This window comes from Felis catus, chromosome A3 (assembly GCF_018350175.1).
Source record: "Felis catus isolate Fca126 chromosome A3, F.catus_Fca126_mat1.0, whole genome shotgun sequence".
Lineage (NCBI taxonomy): Eukaryota > Metazoa > Chordata > Mammalia > Carnivora > Felidae > Felis > Felis catus.
The window spans coordinates 127,726,849-127,746,071 of record NC_058370.1 but is presented as its reverse complement, the minus strand read 5'-3'; the positions used below and the strand labels follow the sequence as shown (position 1 = coordinate 127,746,071).

At 51.0% G+C, this 19,223-nt stretch overlaps 1 protein-coding gene across 6 annotated transcripts in view; it reads right to left on the bottom strand.

Annotated features, from left to right (window-relative positions):
* Window positions 1–19,223, bottom strand: part of CYRIA (CYFIP related Rac1 interactor A) — a 107,521-nt gene that overhangs the window by 54,954 nt on the left and 33,344 nt on the right. For 3 of the 6 annotated variants that reach the window (XM_023252087.2, XM_023252088.2, XM_045054914.1), the window contains exons 2-3: window positions 9,599–9,640; window positions 7,901–8,051 (exon numbers count right to left, since the gene is read on the bottom strand). The gene's annotated coding sequence lies outside the window, so the exon portion shown is untranslated. The remainder of the gene's footprint in view (window positions 1–7,900; window positions 8,052–9,598; window positions 9,641–19,223) is intronic. The other 3 variants (XM_019827884.3, XM_045054915.1, XM_045054916.1) reach the window with 2 other exon arrangements.

Genomic DNA, 19,223 nt, shown 5'->3' with positions numbered 1-19,223 from the left:
GTCTTCACTTGCTCCCTCCCTTCCCTTTCACGCTATTATCACTGTGTGAGATCTTGCCCCAGAAGAACAGAGAAGTCCTGAGGGCGAGGTCTGATGTCAGGGGAGAACAAGCGAGGCTTTGTGGGGCCCTTCAAGGAGAGGAGGCCCGGCCAGGGCTCTTCGCGCACACAGAGGGGCCTGTGCTCTCTCAGCGTCGGGGGCAGAGAGGTCTGCTCCCGTCCTGCCTGCAGGGCGGGGCCTCCACCAGCACATGGGGGGCCCTGTCCCTCCCCCGACAGGGAGCTGGACAAGGTGGACGGATCTCCACCCGGTGCCCACAGGCTCACCCACGCCAACCCCCGTGACCACTGTCAAGCAATCTCTCTCTCCTTAGCTATTCTCCCACCTCCCGTTCAGAACGGTACCCCACCCCTCCACCACCCTTGCAGATCTCTGCCTCCTTCTCACAACCTGTCATCTGCTCCCAGTCTCCTGTCTCCAACCCTCCCGGGCACCACCCTTACTCTGAGCCACCTCTGCCTCTGAGAAGCCTCCCGGGTCAGTGAGCTGCCCTGCTGCCTCTGGTCTCCTAAAATGTTTCAGTTGTTCTAATGGCACAGGAGGTGCCACACATCTGATGTTGGTCTGTTTATCACCATTGCTGACTTCGGCTTGGAAACCCCATCTTCTAGGACCAGTTCTGCACACCGAAGATGCTTACTAAATAGCTTTAAAATGCTCGAACCCACAGAGCATCCCGAAAACGTACTTTTTGCAATATAGTTTTTAAATTTATTTGAGGTGGGGGAGAGGAGCGGAGAGAGAGGGAGACAAAGAGAATCCCAAGCAGGCTCTGTCACCGCAGAGCCCGACACGGGGCTCAAACTCACAAACCATGAAATCATGACCTGAGCCGAAACCAAGGGTCGGACGCTCAACCGACTTGAGCCACCCGGGTGCCCCCCAAAAACTTACTTTCAAGTAAAATATTCAACTGAGGCTTTAGATCAAGATAAGGAGAGCTAACGCGAATTGAGTCCTTACTATGTGCCCAGCACCACCGGGAGCAGGTGCACATGCTGGCTCATTTAGTGAGCAAAGCAGCCTTACTTATGAGGAAGGTGCGATCGACTCTCACTTTACAGATGAGGGAACTGTCGGAGGAGGGATGTGCTAACTGTCTGAACCCACGAGCTAGCGAGCGGGAGAGGAGGACTGTGACCCAGGCGGGCTGGGTCCAGTCTGTCCTCCTAACCATCATGGGACACAGTGTTTCATGATGACCACCACTGAACCAACCCCACCTAAAGTCCCCTCTGATGCACACTGTCACGTGTCATTCCCTGAAAGTAGGGACACACGCCTTTGCAAACGTCATCACATTGCCAGGCCCCTTTTGTCCCATGTAATGGCAACTGAATAATTCTGTCAGATGGCCATGTTCCCCTTCTTCCTGGGCCGGCAGCACGGTCAGGAGAGCAAGGTGGCCTGTTGGGAAGGGAGGTCTTTGGAGGAGACACGTCCGGAGCCCGATTTCCTCAGCAACAATTCTCTCCGCAGAACGCGTCTGCCCCTTTGCAGCCTGGGCCTAACTCTGCTGTGCAGGTCAGATGAAGTCCCCTCATCCTGGGACCACTAGGCTGGCAGCTTCCAAGCCCCAGAGAAAGGCGGGCTCGCCATCAGGGCTAAGCCAAGCGCCCTAAGCTGATTCTCCTATCTTCCAGCACAGAGAAGAAGCACAGACAGAGCTTCAAGAAGCTGGGAAACTGGAAGAAAGGGGCAGAGCAAGGGCCCCAGGGCTCACAGCATCAGGATGGGGGCAGGGTGCAGGCTGAGCCCTTCTACTCTGAGAACCAGATCAGCCGTTCTGTGCTCCAGGGCTGATGGAGGCCCTTCGTGCCATGAAGGGGGGGGGGGGCCCAGTTTCTCACCTTCCAGAGGTGCTTCCTGGTTCTGGTGGTGCAAAAGCGAACCCCACATCAGGGTCCTGCTGGACAACATGCGGGTTCAGCAGCCATGACTCTCTCTGGGGTCATGTTCGGAAAGGGAAAGCCCTGGACAGTCAGGCCCGACTCCCACGTAGTGCCGATAGAGAGGGGAAGGGGGTGTCCGAGGTCAAATGGTGAGTCCGTGCCACAGCTCGGGCCAGAACCCAAGTTAATCCCGACACCACAGCCATCCTGTCCTTCCTTCCTTTTCTTTCCCATCTCTGCTCCTTCTTTTCAAACTTCACCTTATGTCAGTGAAAGGCATCCAAGAGAAATGCTTACTCGCCCTGGTACAGCCAGGCTTCTGGAGCAAAGAGGGTGAGAAGCAGCTCACGGTGAGGTTTTTCCTGAGAGGGAGAAGAGAAGAAACGCAGGTGCCATGTCGTCTCCTCTGCCTAGCCCGTCAGGAAGAACAAACAGACCCCCCAAGAGAAGAGTCAAGGAAGCCCTGACTTATTCTCCTGGTTCTCCAAGAAGGGAAATGGAGAGGAGGGTACGTCATGGGGCTATATCTACCGGAGACTCCAATCAGAGCAAAGCACTCATCCCTCAAGCTGCTTGCTATTGAGATGTTTAAGCCCACTAGAAATGAGGGTGAGCCTGGCTGGCTCAGTCAGTGGAACCCGCTGCTCCTGATCTCAGGGTCAGGAGTTTGAGCCCCACATTGGGTGCAGAGATTCCTTAAAGACAACAACAACAGCAATTGGAAGTAAGCCTACCAGAATGGGACAAGGTTAAGTTCAGAGACAGCTCTTCAAGGAGGGAAGGATCCCCAAGTGCCCACAAGCAGAACCAACTGTCGTTATCAAGTAGTGAGCTCCCCGTCCCTGGAAGCATGTAAACAGACACCCGTGGGGCAAGCTGTGGAGGGTCTGCTGGCATCGGAAGATCCGGAGAGGACTCCAAGACAGGATGTCACTGCCCTGTCCGGTGCTGCATTTCAGAGCTCTAGGTGAGGGCCACGTTTAGGGATGATCCTTAACTGCTCCTCATTGGTTTGTCAGAAGGATAGCACGGCATGCAGAGCGGAAGGGGAGACAGTCACAAGTGAGTCTGAGTCCTGACCACCTAGGAGCGGGGGGCCTTGGGCAAGCGGCTTCATGTCTCTGAGCTGCAGTTTCCTCTTCTGTAACGGGCATCCTGGTGTGCTTGTGGACCTCTGGTGCCGGGAGCACAGACCTCAACACACCCAACATGCCCAAGGAAGTGGTGCAGGTCAGCGAGGCCAATTCTAACCCATCCGTTTGTCTTTCAGCCGGCACGAGTGGCTGGAGGGCGTCGGCACCAGGGTGCGTTAGGCTAGAATAGATTCTACATACCACATACATGTGCGTGTCTGTGCCCATATGTATGTATATACACACACATACACGTATCTGGGTATATACAGACACACAAACATATACGTAAACCTTTTTTCTTTTCATTTTTTTTAAGTTCATTCATTTTTGACAGAGGCAGAGTGCGAGCACGAGCTGGGGAAGGGCAAAGAGAGAGGGAGACACAGAATCCGAAGCAGGCGCCAGGCTCTGAGCTGTCCGCACAGAGCCCGACGTGGGGCTCGAACCCACAAGCTGTGAGATCATGACCTGGGCTGAAGCCGGACACTTAACCGACTGAGCCTCCCAGGCGCCCCACATAACTTTTTTCTAAGAGGAAGGGAGAGGAGCACGGTTCTAAACACCCCCTTGCAGTTTTCACCGGGAAGAAGCGGACCTGGCTGTCTGTAAAGTTGAGTTTTGCTACCAGAGAGCCCTGGTACAAGCTATACTGTTCCGTCAGTGTTTCTGGGTGGTGGCGATGGATCCCTCCTCCTCTTTCCACTTCTTTTCTTGGTCCCTCTCATCGGATTCCACTCACTAACACCTCCATGGGGTCAGAGAAGAGATCGACTCAAATTAGTCAATCTGATTATTTTTAGTCACTGTTGGGAACAAGGTGGGAGGCTAAGGAGGAGGCTACTAATGGATTCTAAAATGCAGAGTTGAGGCATTATCTGTGCACGATGATCACTCTGGCTACTTCCTCTCCACCGCCACCACGGATGTTTGAACACTGGCCCTTATTTATAGAGTGTCATTCTGTACTAGGGGTGTCTCTTGCCCAGCTCCCAACTCCTACTCACCCTTCAATACCCAGCTCATTTGGCCCCTCTTGGAAATCTTTCCTGACTTCCCAGGGCAGAGGACATGCTCCCTTTCTGTACTTTGTGCATGCAAGGGCCTCCTACCCACTATCTGCGTCTGTGGCTCCTTTGTCATCATCACAAACATGATCTCCTTGGACGGATGAGCAGGCTTACTTTGTCTTGATGGTTTCCAGTCCTCATACAGTGTACAGAGCCACATGGTTGGGACTCAGGTATTGTCTGGCCAGTGAATGTGTACTTTCTAAAGAGAACATTCTTACTGTCGTCCTATTCAACTAGGAGAGGATTAAGAGATAGATATTACCCGTTTGTTTTCTGACTAGAAAAAAAAGGTATCAAGACCTAAATTCCACCATTTCTACTAGAAAAGCTTGGGGTTTTGCCAGCTACTCCCTCCAGTCAGAAACAAGGCTCATGTTCTCACCGCTTTCCAGCAATTTGAGTGCCAAGACCCCACACGAAACCACCAATGTTCAACATTCACTAGGGCACCGGGCGGCAGAAAGGGCCATGAATTCATCAGCTCCAGAAGACCATCTCATGCAGCCCATCTGCATGAACCTATTTCACATCTGAGGAAGCTATGATCTTATAATGTTACCAGGAGTAGGTATAAAATAAGCACTTTAAAAATGAAGCATTTTTTGATCAATCAGAACAAATTCAGGGTCAATAAAATCAGACCCTTAGTTTCATCTAACTCCAATCTCCTCAGGCCATCAATCTGGGCTTAAAAAACTCTTCCCACTCTAGGCTGTCCTCAAGTGCACTCAACACCCTTGGCTGGGCATTCAAGGCTCCTGGTTAGCCTTCCATCTCCCCCCTCTGAAGGGGCCTCTCAGACTTGCCTCACCTCACACTCCAGTGACTGTCAGGCATGGTGACAGGCACCGGGCATCCCCTGCTTATGTCCTTCCTCTGCCTGGAAACTCCCAACACCCCTCCCTGATGTTCCCCACCCTCCTTGCCATTCACTGCTCCTCACCTCTAGGACTGAGTGGAGACGACATGCCCAAGAAGCTGCCCCGTCCTGCCCCTCTGTCTGCATCAGGAGCGTCCCCTTGGGCTCCCTCACAGCCACAGATCAGTTGTGTTGGTTGGTCACTAGCAGGTGTCCCACTAAAACCATAAACCCCTCGAGAGCAGGGTGTAAACCTAGTCGTCATCTGTACCCAGTGTCTACACTAGCACTGACACAGAATAGGCACTCAGATGTTTGCTGAGTGAATTCATCCTGTCTCTACCCTGAAGGCAAGACTTGGTAATACACTGTGTGAATGCATTTCAAGAGAACCGGTAGAAGTGACCTGTGCGAGGTGCCCGTGGAAAATGGCCACTCTAGCAAACTGGCTCCACAGTGACCAAATCAGCACAACGACTCATTTCGACCTCATTTACCATGCAACTTTCTCAAGCAGCTTGAACTAGCATCGGACCACGGGCACTAGAACAGGTCTGCGTCTCATTCATCTCCAGAGTCTTGTTACCAATACAGGTTTTTGAACGGATGGCTCTTACTCTACTGGGCAAGAGCATCCGTCCCTTTCTCTACTCAGGGAGGCTTCGGAGATGGGGCCTTTAGAGATGTTCTAGGGAAGAGGGAGGAGAAGTAGGAGAATCTCTGGAAAGGCCAGCCAGAACACAAAAGCCCACGTCCTTACAGTGGCTTATGAGGCCCTACGTGATCTGACTGCTTCTCTCTGCCCTCACCCCCTTCCACTGTGCCCTGCTCCTTCTGCTCCAATCCTACTGGCTGCCTGCAGTTCCTTAAGCACATTCCCGCCTCAGGGCCTCTGCTCCTTCTAGCCTCACTCCCTCCCTCTGTCTACATCCTACTCCAGTAACACCTACCAGGGAGGCTTCCCCTGGACCCTGTATAGAACAGCAGTCCTGCTCTCCCCACATCCCATCTCTCTGGCTTGCTTTATTTATTTAGGTTTTCCTGTTTTACTTTTTTCCATAACACTGAACACTGCCTGATACAATGTACAAATGTTTATTTGTTGATGATCCCACAATTGGTGCTGTAGGCCTAACACCAAGATGGCACCTTCTTCGGAGCTAACGCACACACAAGGCACAAGGTTACAAAAGAACCCAATGGGGGATCAAAGCTACACTTAAGTAGCTCTAGATAAGACTGGGGAGGAAAAGGAGCTAACATTTGTTGAGGAAGAAACTATGTTAATGCATTTCAACTATATCCTTTGATCTTGACCACAAGTGGACAACATGGGGCGTATTGTCCCCATCTTACCGATGGGGAAACAGAACCTCAGGAATTTGAAATGATCTCAGCAAAATCACTCAACTAAAGAAGCAGAACTGAGATTTGAAATCGGGTCTGTCTAATTCTAAAAGCTCTCCTCCTTCCTCTAAATTATGCTGTAGCCTGGCGGCCACTCTAGGGAAAGAAACCATAAGAGGAAGAAAAAGGAAGGGAGAGCAAGACAATCCTATTCCCTCAAAGAATGAGAATTTGGTATAAGCAACAAGTCTAGGATGAAACCGGAAAACACCTTAGAGATCATCTGGTCTTGCTTTCTGTGCTACACTCAGCTGTATGAAATGTTTCTGCTTTTAGTTTTAAGGGAACTCAAGACAGCTAGATGAAGAAGAAGAGCTTTTGGACAGCGGGCAGCAGAAGGTAACACCAGCAAGTGGAGAAAGATTAACAGGCGCATGGCCTTCTCAGTGTATTGGCATCTCCTTCGTGACTCCTGGTCTTGTCCTGGTGGGTGTCCTGGGCCAGCTTATGGAGATGTGTTAGAATACCAGAACCCAGGCTGCTGAGCCCTCAGTAGAACCTGAGTCACCTGGGAGGGGTGTCGGTTCATGTCACGTCCAAGTTCAACGAAGAAGTTCAGGCAGATGTGGCCCAGTCCTTGCAGATCCATAACGGATCAGGAGGAGGTGACAGAGGAGGAAAGCAGTAACAACAAAGAAGCCATGTGCCTGGCAACCTGCAGTTGGTGCGTGGCAATGCTCCTGGACGAGAACTTCGCAAACTAAAAATGTCTCAAAAAATGTTACAGCCAGTGCGAGGCAGACCAGACCTCTGGCACGAGACCCGAATTCCATCCTGGGTTTGCTACTTAAGGACTTTCCTGCTCACCTGAGTCTGCACGGCAAGAATGGGCAAGACAGGAACCCAGATTGTGCCTCAGAGGAAATGAATTCTGCAAGGACAAGTCACCTGGAGGTACAGTTCTAACCGTATGCAGTTCTAAGCTACTCTACCTCATGCCTAAACACTCACTGCTCTGGACAGCTACAGCTCCCACTCAGAATGTACTGGTAGAACCCAGGGACCTTTAACCACTTTATGTATGTATGTATGTATGTATGTATGCATGTATGTTTATTTCTTTTGAGAGACAGAGAGAGAGCACACAAGCAGGGGAGAAGCAAAGAGGGAAGCAGCAAGGGAATCCCAAGCAGGATCCGCACTGTTAGCACAGAGCCTGACGCAGGACTCGATCCCACAGACTGTGAGGTCATGACCCGAGCCAAAATCCAGAGTCGGACACTCCACTGATTGAGACTCCCAGGCACCCTCCCTTTAACCATTTCAAAACTATAACCTTGGGGTGGTTTTTTTTTCCCTTTTATGTGTATATGGTGTCAGGAGGCATGACTTCTAATCAAAGATGACAAATCTGGTGAAATGACCACCCTTAATACTTTCCAGTATTCTATAAGCACACACAGCGCGCATCCTTTCCACTAAACAGGAAAGTTACCGTTGTGCTGTCTGCCATAGCCAAAGTCACTTGTTTCTTACCCAGCACTGTGTCTTGTGATTCAGGCTCACCGATCCAGGCTGATGGGACAAACCCACTGAACAAGATGGCCACGGCAAGTCTGGCTCCCAAGTCAGGGCCGTGCCCGCTGGAGTCCCGTGGCTTCTCTGTCCTTACGTGAGTGACAATCTGCTAAGAGGGAATGCAAGTCATGTTATTTTGAGAGGCCATTTCCTGTTCTCCTCTAGAAATAAGACATTTTTTAAGGAGAACAGAGAGAATACCAGAATCACAGATTACCAGGGCTGGAAGAAATCAATGCAATCGCCTTCTCTAACGCTTTCATTTTGTAGCTGGGGAAACTGAGGCTCAGAGAAAACAGTGTCATTCAAGGATTCAGCAACTTGGAGAATGGGAAGGGTTTTTTTGTTTTTGTTTTTGTTTTTTTTAATTTTTTAAACAGATATTCAAAAAGGGAGGTGGGACTTTTTCCAGATCGCTGTTTTTGTAGTTTTGCCCCTGGGAGCTAAATTAGTGAAACAGTCTACCTCAGGCATGTGGTTGGGATTGTTCTGTTTCCCATTAGAAAAATATTGTTATGGAACAGAAGCGTCAGGAGCACGGTAGTGGGTGGGCTTTGTTTTTCAGTGATTTGTGCCCAGTCAGTAGGTCTCTCTGTCTCTCTGTCTTTCTCTCTCTCTCCATGTTTCAGGAAAACACAGTAACAGATACAGTCCCTCCTCCCATGGGTGTCATTTATTATGTGGCTTTTCTGGCCACTTTGGATTTGAACCGCCCCTCCTGTTTGCAGAAAACCAAAACCCAACAAGCGATCTCACGTTTATTAAGTAAATAATATCTACCAGGCATACCAAGTGAATCTTACAGTACATTTTCCTGATTTGTCCTCAAAAATTCCCCACAAGGTACCCTGAAGTCCATTTTCTCAAGAGGTGAGAGAACCGAGTTTCAGAGAACTACGATGATCCGTAGAGTCATAATGGGAAAAAGGCACAGAACCAGAAATAAATGCATGTCTAACTCCCACATCTATGTTTTGCCCATCTACTGTAGACTTCAGTTATTAGGCCAAAACACTAGGACTTGTCTTACTTATTTTTCCAGTGTTTTAGCTTGAATGCGGGAGAAAGTTCTTTGGAAACTATAAATTGTTGTAAGGACATGAAAGATTATTCTTGTTAGATTCTCTTTCAGCCGGGAGGCTCCTAGGCCCTGCTTCCTGCTGTGCTCCCAGCAGAGGCTCCTGTGTCCCCGAGAAGCTGCGCCTGGGCCCTGGCACTGAGAGGGCCCATCAGGAAATCATGATTATCTACGCTTGGCGCTTTGTTCCTGTTCTCAGACAACAAGGGACAAGGCTGGAGAGCCGGGCTAGGGGGGTGGAGAAAGAGGAAGAAAAAAACAGGAAGTGAAGGGGGGGGGAGGAGGAAGGAAGGAAACGATAGGGAAAACACAGCAACTTTGAAAAGTCCTTGGCCTGATGAGAAAGTGATTTCATGTGGGGATGGCCCTGCATTTTGGGAAAGCAGGTCACGGAGGTAGAGGAGGAAGGACGTTTGTTTCCTCTGGATTTGGGGTTGTGTTCGTCAATTCCCACCACAGAGCACAGCCTGACGAAAAGGGTGCCCTGACACAGGGGCTGTTTTCTATGTGCTTGGGTGTAGACGATGAAGAATGTGAATTTCTGAAGAAGGATCCTGGGGTAAGACCGTGTCTCTCACCTCTTGGCTGTGGCTGAGAGGCCAGATGTGCCACAAAAGGACCTGGAAACAAGAGGGAAGGTGTTGAAGTGATTCAGTATTGGAGGAGCCATCCCTCCCCACCACTTTCTTTGTCAAACACCCTCAGAATTATAATACGTTTTCAGTGTATATGATAGAGACTTCATTCTCCCACTGGGGCCCAGCAAGAATCCCACTTTCTTCCACCAGAAAACTAAGGGGGTCAGGCCAGTAGAATGCTGAGCCTCTCCCAGACTATGACTCTCGGGTACTTCCGGAATGTTCTCCCACCCATGTTGACCCCTCTACTCATTTACAGACACTCACAAGAGTACCCCAACTCCCAACGTGCATCTTTAAGGATACAGTCACCTGGTTAAGTTGCACAAGAACACAAATAACCCTAATCATAACCTAATCATACATCAAAGCTAATACTATTAACTCTTTCCAGTCTTTTGATGGGGACAAGGAGGGGGCAGGGAATGCGGAGCTTCCTGACAGGCAAGTCCAGTCCCACCCACTCTAGCAGTTCCCAAACTCATTGTGCGCTGGAGAAGCTAACAAAAAGTACAATTCTGGCCTGGCGTAGCAGCCAAAGCTTCTGGAGAGTTTTGATGTCACCAACCTGGCTCTGTCCATGGACCAGCATTTGGGTAACTTGTGATCCTAATCCAGCCCTCAGCATGCCCCAACTCCTTCCATCTTATTGATTTGGTCACAGAGGCCCTACCAGGGAGGAGGGGCTCACTCTGAGGATCTGCCCTTGATTCTGTAAATTATTCCCCCAGGATCTGCCCTTGATTCTGTAAATGATTCCCCCCACCATCCAAACAAACACAGGACAACACAAAGTAAGCATATCCTTGAGAGGAGTCCAAGCTTTTTGCAGCGATGGCTGGTAGTTTCCTGACTGAGTCACCCATGGGCCAGATGTCCATCAGAGAGAACAGAGGTCAAGCAGGGAAGGACACTGACAACTCCCATCTCAGGTCCCCACGCGCACAGCCTCACGCAGCAAACACCAACACCGATTTGCTCCTCTTGTCAGCAGCATGGACCGTGGCCACAGCTGTTGCCACAAACCCTCTGCTCCATCCGAGACCAGCGGGAGTCCTCGCTTCTGTAGCACGTGGCAGCCAGGAGAACACTTCTCAAAATCTCATGTTTGGTCATTTTCAGAGAGGTACAGGGCAGAGGGGATAATGACCGCCATTTTGAAAAGGGAGAAGCTGCAATCCAGAGACATGAAATGGCTTATCCAGGGTCATACAGCAGAAGCGGGACTACAACAGGGATCTCTTGCCCTCCAGCCCAGTGACCTGTCACATTGTCACTGTATCATGTGCCCCTGCCCCATTCAGTGGAGGGACTCAGAGCTTGGAACAGCTGCATGTCTTCCACTTTAGAAATTCTCTGGAAGTAGAAGGACAGGGAAGGGGCAACCAAAAGGCAGATGGATAGGGAGAAGACCAAGCATGGAGGACCTGTTCCCACCACCCAGTTTGAGCAGGTAAGGACTCACTCTAAAGCCCCCGGTGCGAGCATGGTCCATCAGAGTCCCAGCCTAGACTCGGAGTCAACAGACCTTGCTGCAGCCTCCTTCCTACCAAGAGCATCAGCCAACATGAAGAAATATGAATGGGCAGCTTTTTAGATAATGAAAATAGTTCCCCTTCTGCAAGTACCTACTGTACGTACATCAGGCGTTGTTAAGCACGGTACCTCTGATAACTCCTGAAACCTCCCAGCAACCACACTAGGTAGGCATTATTCTTGCCCCTTTTTCATAGATAAGGACACTGACGTGGTCGTCCAAGGGACTCAGCTTTTGAGAGGTAGGTAGAGCCAAGATTTCCATTCAGGCAATCCGGATGGAATTTCCGCTTTCAACCACTACCGTGATCCTCCCTAATAGGGCAGTCACGTCAAAAGAAAAAGGAAAAAAAAAAACAAAAAAGAAAAAAAAAACAAGGAAAGAAAGGGAGGCTTACAGGAAGGCAAATTAGTGGAAAGAGACAGGGAATAAAGCAAGGACACCGGGAACAGATGACACTTCCATTCAAAAGGCAGAGGAAGGGAGGAAACTCCCCAGCCAGGGAACATTGAGAGGGGCCTCGCCGGCCCAGCCAGAAATCTGGACCCTTCCCACACTCGGGTGGCAGCCCCCGAGTCAGCTGGCACCAGTAAATGACATTCTGGCCTTGGTGTTTACACAGTATTGCTCATGGGAGGAGGAAGTAGGCTGGGCCGAGGAGGGCCAGCGACGGGAGAGTCCTCAGGGTGGGTAGAGGGATGATGTCTTGGGAACTTATTTTCTATGTCACCCAGAGGGACGGATCCATTGGGCAGGTGGGCAAGCGAGACTCTGCCGAAAGTCCTCACCTTAAACGGTGCACACGCTCCCAGCAACCCTAGGTGCTGAGGATACTACCTGCTTTCAGCCTCACAATGGCCTGGGGAGCAGGGCAGGACAGGGATCATCCTTTACCATGTCACAGATGGAAAGACTAAGGCCAAAATAATACTAGTCATAAAATCATAAAATCATCATCATCAACATAAAAATAATAGCGGCAATGCCATTTGTTGGCAGCTTATCACGTGTCAAGAAATAAGCGAGATGCTTGACATGGGTGATTTCATAACAGCACCAACTGCTGAGGTCTGTATGATTATTCCCAATTTACAGTCGAGATAAGCTAAGTAATTTCCTCAAAGTCAAAAAACTAGTAAGCTACGAAGAAGGATCTAAGCTCCTATCTACTTGACATTTTGGCCCACGATCTCACCCCTCAGCAGCACGTGCTATGACACGGTAATGGGACTTAGCCACAGCTGTCGAACAATGCTACCCCTACAGCCAACTTCTGAGAGGTTGAAGCACACAGGTATAGGCTTTTACCTAAACACATTATCTACTCTGCAACTATACGAAGTGCACAAAGTGACACACGATTAGGGTGACCATGCGATTTATCAGCCAAACCTGGATACTTCTAAGAGCGAAAGGGGGCATATTAATAACGCCCAGGGGACGACAGGCATAAAGCGGAATTGTCCCAGGCACACAAGACATATGGCCAACCCTAATATAATCCACAGCCCCATGGGGCTGGTTATTCTTACGCTTAGTTGTGTTGGACGCTCCTGGATGACCCCCTGCTTTCCAAGCCATGCAAATGCCCCTCTGCGACCATTCACTCTCCTTTGCTCAGCAGAAGGCCTTCTAAGTCTACTGGGCTCGTAGACCTTACATATAAAACAGGCTGACGTAACTTGATTAGGAAGCCGTCGTGCTATGATTCAAAAAGCAAGGAGGGACTAGTTTCAGCAGTATCTTTTAAAAGGACTGCTGGGTTCCTTGTGCCCTCACACCCAGAACCTGAACGTGAAGCTATTTGGATAACCAGCCAGTCCCCCAAATGTGAGGGCTCAGTGGCTCTTTGCGGCAGCCTACGGCAGCCGGACAGGCGACTGGCATGTGAGCAGCTGTCCAGCCCCACAGGAGAAATCAAGTGCACCGACAGCCACAAGACCTGCTTCCTCAGGGTCAGCAAGCATGGACCCGGCCTGGAGAGGGCAGAGCTGGGATCTGGGGGGCGGGGAGTCCGGTCTGGTGGAGGGGAGAAGGACACAGCACTCATAGCCTGCTTCTATTTTATTCCTTCCCCCAAGACTCTGCCTGCTTAAGAACCAGGCCAAGAGGAAAAAGAATCTGCCATTGTTTTGAAACCAGGAAATCAGTCTTGAATCAGACTCATACATCAACACAGGTAAAGTGAAATGTTAATGAAGGGCAATGAGCCTCAGTTGGTTCTCTGAAGAGACGTTGTGGCATTCGTTTAATCAAGGAACATCACAGCACCGGTAGGCCAGAGACTTCTGACAGCTCTAGAGAAGCTTGCTGGCCTGAAGAGGCTTAGCGACACCCGAAGAGGCTCGGGGAGGCACTGGCCTCATCCCGCTGGAACACAAAGGGCAACGCCTGCCATCTGCTTTGGTAGGAGCTTCTGCGAGTGATGAGATTTGATAAATAGGTGAGACCCTTCTTTCTGTTATAAAAAAATTTTTTTTTAATGGTTCGTTATTTTTGAGAGAGAGAGAGAGAGAGAGAGAGATAGAGAGAGCATGAGTGGGGAGGGGCAGAGAGAGAGGCAGACACAGAATCCGAAGCAGGCTCCAGGCTCTGAGCTGTCAGCACAGAGCACGGGGCTTGAACTGGCACACCGCCAGATCATGACCTGAGCCGAAGTTTGTCGCCTAACCAACTGAGCCATCCAGGCGCCCCAAGACCCTTCTTTCTAAATTAGGTCATATTTATAGGTGGTAGGGGTGTGGGCATGGACTTTTTGGGGGGCCACCAATAAACCCCTACTGCTATCGGTATTATCATTACTACTCCTAATATGATTATTCATGTGATTCAGGGGGTCCCTGAGTTCTAGAGAACGGGATGGACTTATCCAATGCCACTCTGCTGGTAGGCAGAAAAGCCATGACTAGACGCAGCTCTCCCGACTGATTCTGGCTTCTTCCGTCTTGGCATGTAGCTTCTTATGCTGGGAACCCAACCCAAGAGCAGCCCAGAGGCCAGATGGTGACTGTCCAGGGTGCCAGGGCTCGGGCAACCCTAGACCGACCATCAGAGGTCAACCAGTGGGTGATGGCGGTGGGATAAACGCAAGTCACTCTTTTGCACTGTGCACTATGTGCCGGGTGATGTGCTGCACATCACGTGGCCCTCGTATCAATCTTACTGCACACGGCTGTGCCCCCCCCTTAACCTCATCATGCACATAAGGACTGGGACAGCAGCTCCGAGAGAGGCCGAGTGAGCAGCCAAGGTTGATGGTGGACGGGGGGTGGAGCACACCTCTGAACCCAAGTTCAATCTCTAACGTCCACAGCTGCCAGATCTGACGCTGCGCGCGAGGGCCATTGCCAGTGGCAGGCGGTAACAGAACCCGGACAAGAGCCCAGGTCTCTACTCCCGAGCTCACACCTGTTCCATTTCCCAGGGTCGTGGCTTCCCCATCTGTCCTCCTGGTCACACCCAGACAGCGAAAAGGTCACCCCCCCACGAGGATGGCAGAAGGAGACCACCTTCACTGGCCGGAACCTGTCGGAAAACTCCGCCCAGTCTTTCCAGAAGTTCAAATCTCACTCTCTGAACACAACTGCCACCATGGATTGCTGCTCTCCGAGAAGGTATTTCACAGGGTTGGTCACGCCAACCAGAGGTCCTCCTCTGGGGTGGGGGTGGGGGTGGGGGGCAGGAGACACTTTTGAAACTGAATGCGACCAGCGGCGCCTGGGTGGCTCAGTCGGTTAAGCATCTGACTCTTGATCTCAGCTCAGATCATGATCTCAGGGTTCACGGGATCGAGCCCCATGTCGGGCTCTGCGCACACAGTGTGCAGCCGGCTTGGGATTCTCTCTCTCCCTCTCTCTGCCCCTCCGCCCCCCTCACAATAAATAAACTTAAAAAAAAAAAAACTGAATGTGACCAGGCCCCTCTCCCTGACACCCCTGAGTGTCCTAGACAACGGGGGCATCTTCATGTTTTCTCCTCCCTTTCCAGGCTGCACCTATAGGAATGTCACCTTTCCAGAAGAAAAGGGGCACAACTTAACAGGTTTGAGGCGTCAGCAGCTGACAGCTGACTTGTCTCCATCAGGCAGGCAGCAGTAAGACAGACACAAACAGTCCAGACTACAGAGGCTGTCCTTAACCAACCCTGGTGACGCAAGGCGGGAGGATGCCTTGATGCGGCAGGAATGCTATATAGGGGCGCAAGGAAAACCGGGTCTGCTCCCAACCTGGCCTTGGCTGGGCTGTGTGACCTTAACTTGGTCTGATCTTGAGGTAGAAAGTCTATTAAACGCAGATCTTTCAGCAACGTACACCAGCAGCCTCTCTAGGGGCCACTTTGAAGATCAAATGAGCTTTCTCTTCTGAAGTATGAAAGCTACTTGTGTTCACGTTTTCTTTCTGCCACGGGATGGGGAGCCCCTAAGAGGGGGGGCATGTCTTCCTTATCTTTACAGGGTAGTCATACCTACTGCAACCAGCCCAGCGTCCTGCACAAATGCCAAGGGCTGATGGTCGAATCTGCAAATTGTGGCTTCCTTGAAGGCCGTGGATGGCTCAGAGTGGCTGGGGAAGAAGGAAGGAGGTAGCAGAGACAGCAGGAAAAGAGGCTGGCATCAGGCTGTAATGGGCTTTACCTACATTGGCGCTTCCTGTGATGCCAGCAGTGAATCAGCACGTCAGATATTGTTGTGTCAGCAGGGAGATGGGGCCACGGAAAGAGCCTGGGGTCTTGAGTCCAACAGCTGTGAGCCGTAACTTCTTTGCATCTTGGCCCCCCTGTCTGTCCATCTCAGGGCTGTTAGGGCTACCCAACGTTAAATGTGACCAGTGCGGTACTCGGCCCCTACGTCAGCTTTAGCAAATACGACCGCTCCTGAATGAGGGGGCAAAGCTGACCTGGACTAGGAGAGTAAACGATTGCTATGGAAGTTCAACGCCCGGGCTGCCCAGGAGTAGGAAACTAAGAAATGGTGCCACGGCCAGTCTGCACCGAGCACGATCCGAAAGCCAATCTGGCTGGAGTCATTTGCCGTCCAAATTCCTGACGACTGCGGCGGGCTCCAGCATACTGTGCAAACATCCGCGGCACTCGTCCTCCCCAAGACACAAGAATGTCACACGGCCAACGCCAACTGTGAACTCCCCACCAGCCCCTGGCCTACAACAACAAAAGGCACTTTTCAGGTGGCTTATGCTGGGTGTTTTCTAGCGAGAGCACCATTGCCGCGAGGCCGGAGGGAGGCAAAGCACCGTGGGTGGAGAAGCTGGTGTTCTGGGAGGCAGTCTCTGCTTTGACCCTGAATCTCTAAGACATCGGGCAAGCCACTCGCTGCCTTCTGTATAATAAAGAGGTGCTTGGGACTTGGGACTCCTGATGTCTAGAACAGACCATCAAGGGAGCATTTCGGTAAAAAACCTAACCTAGGACATATACTGCCGTTTGAGAACCCAACTTTCTTACAAGGCCGACCTCTGCTAAAATGCCGTACAAACGGGACTCTAAATCCAACAGGGGTACGCTGAAGTCCAGAGGGTGTCTGCTTTCTGTCCTCACCCTACCAGCTCCCGATGGTGCAACGCTGGGTGAGTCGTTTTCCCTTCTGAGCCTGTTAACTCACGTGAGCCTCAGAGGTGATGCTATCTAGCTCGTATCATTTCCCAGCCAAATCCATTTTCCTAACACGTCACGGGGAAACCCAGAGCGCATTTAACTGGGACGCTGTGAGACTGGCCATCCTTCGCCTTGTGGACAGGGACGGACACACGTTCACGAAACTGGCATGCGAGAAAATGGGGCATCTCCTTCATTCTCAGTAAGGGGAGAGAGTCAGAGCCAACAGGGGGAGGAATGATTGAGATCGTACCTGCGGCAGCTGCGAGACGGCTTATCGCGAGGGACAAGGGTCACCCTGGCCTAGGCAGACAAATACTGGGGACACGCTCAGACAATAGCACAGCTGCTCCCTTCCCGGGCCCCCTCCTGTGAGGCAAGTCAGAAGCCACACATCAGCATTCAGTGCTGTATTCATCCTCAAGAGTCAGAGGCACTGTGCTTCCTCAACGGCAGGGGGCTGCAGGGGGTGAGTGTGTGCACCGGCTATTCAGGGCCCCAGGCTCTCTACACCTCACCAAGGGAAAAAAGCAAGTGGCAGCTACAGACAGGAAAAGGCCCGGGATAAGAGCTGTGCAGAAACGGACTACATGAAAATGTGCGTTCCCTGTGAGGACCACCACCTTCTAACAGAAGCCACTTTCTTAATCCTAGGGTCCAAGTCGCTCCATCAAAGGGCCATTTACATAACCACCCTTTACAGAAATTCTCAGTTTAAGCCCAATGTGATTTACTGCAATGTTGCGGGTTTTTGCCCAGTTCTGCAACCTAGACTTACACCTCCACACGCCTCCATCCTTCCAAGTCAGCAGCGGCCTCGCCTCCTCCGTGAAGTCTTCTCGGACACTCTTCTGACCTCTCCCATCTCCGAACTCTCACAGCATTTTCTGTCTGTGCCACTCAGCTAGTGCGCACGGGACGCCTCGTCACTTTTTGACTGGGCTGCTGAACCACTCCCTAACTGGTTTCATCCTGCCTGGACTCTGGCCCTGTGCTCTGCAGAAAGAACGTTCTAAAGCACACACTTGATGATGTGTCTTCTCTTCAAGCACTTTCCACCGCCTTCAGGATAAAATCCAAATGCCACATCATGCTCCCACCCCTCCCATGGGGATACCCACATTCCTGTCACCATGAAGTACTTCCCAGGGTTATGTAACGGGGCGGTACCAAAGTTGGGACAAGAACCCAGGTCTTCTGATAACCAGCTAAGGGTTCTTCCCACGGTCCCAGCTCAAGTTCAGGTCTAAGGCTGGACCAGAGAAAAGCATTTGGCACTGAACCATGGCCAAGATGAAAAAGCCAAGGCCAGCTGAGTCCTTAGGCCTGAGGAGCTTATACTAATTATGACGACCAGCCAATCCTTCAAGCAACCGAGTGGGTGAGTACACGCCTGAAGCTCAGACATAAGCTGGCTCTCCTTTCACAGGTGTGGAAACTGAGCCTTACGGATGTCAAAGTCCACACCTGGATTAAAACGCTAGCCAAGATCCTACCCCTTACTCTCCAGAACGGTATCTCCAATAGCCCTGTAGCCGTCACCACCTTGTGATCACTCACTATGTCTGATGTTGACCCACAGCACTTAGTTCCTGCTCAGGAGCGGACTGTGTCCAGAAGACCCTATTGCCGACCTCCGTAAGGTCTCTGCTCTCAGATCAGAGCGTCCTACTCCTGCAACTCCTCAGGTGGAACGACTGGGAAACAAAATGCTGATTTAACAGAAGAGGGAGAAAATTCCACTCTAACTGCCGTGTACTTATCCAAAGAGGCGATCAATGCCCTCACCAGATGAATGCCTCCCTGTGGCACCCTCCAGTATATCTGTTTATGGGGGAAGAGGAGGAGGGGTGGAAGAACAGGGTCCGGAAGAGAGCGAGGCTACCGAAACAGAAGTACACGTGGGCCCAGTGGTGTCCTGGAGCCAGCCGGCACCTGCTGACCAGAACCAATCACACGTGTCTCTTCCCAACTTCACGTTCAATGACGTCTTTTGAGAAGGAACCAGCCACGGTGGGAGTACTTGCGCCATGAAATTGGCAACCTCTCCTAATCAGGTTTGTTCTGTTTTTGTTTTTCCCAGAGAATCAGTTACTAAACACTTGCAGGCACACCATTAAATGGATCCGTAAGAAAGACACTGGGTTGGGAAGACGGGAGATTTAAATTGTTAACTTCGGCTCTTTCCCTGACCTACTGTTGGATAGGCAAGTTTCTTCCGTTCCTGACCCTCAATTCCTTTAGTCATAAAAGGGGAGCAAAAATCCTTATGCGTAACTATATCAACTAAGACAACAGACATAGGGTGTTTCGGTAAATGCAAAAGTCTGAGGACGTATTTGGCGATGTCGGTAGACATTTGTGGCTGTCACAGCTGGAGTGTGTGGGGTGCCACTGGCATCCAGGGTAGAGGCCAGG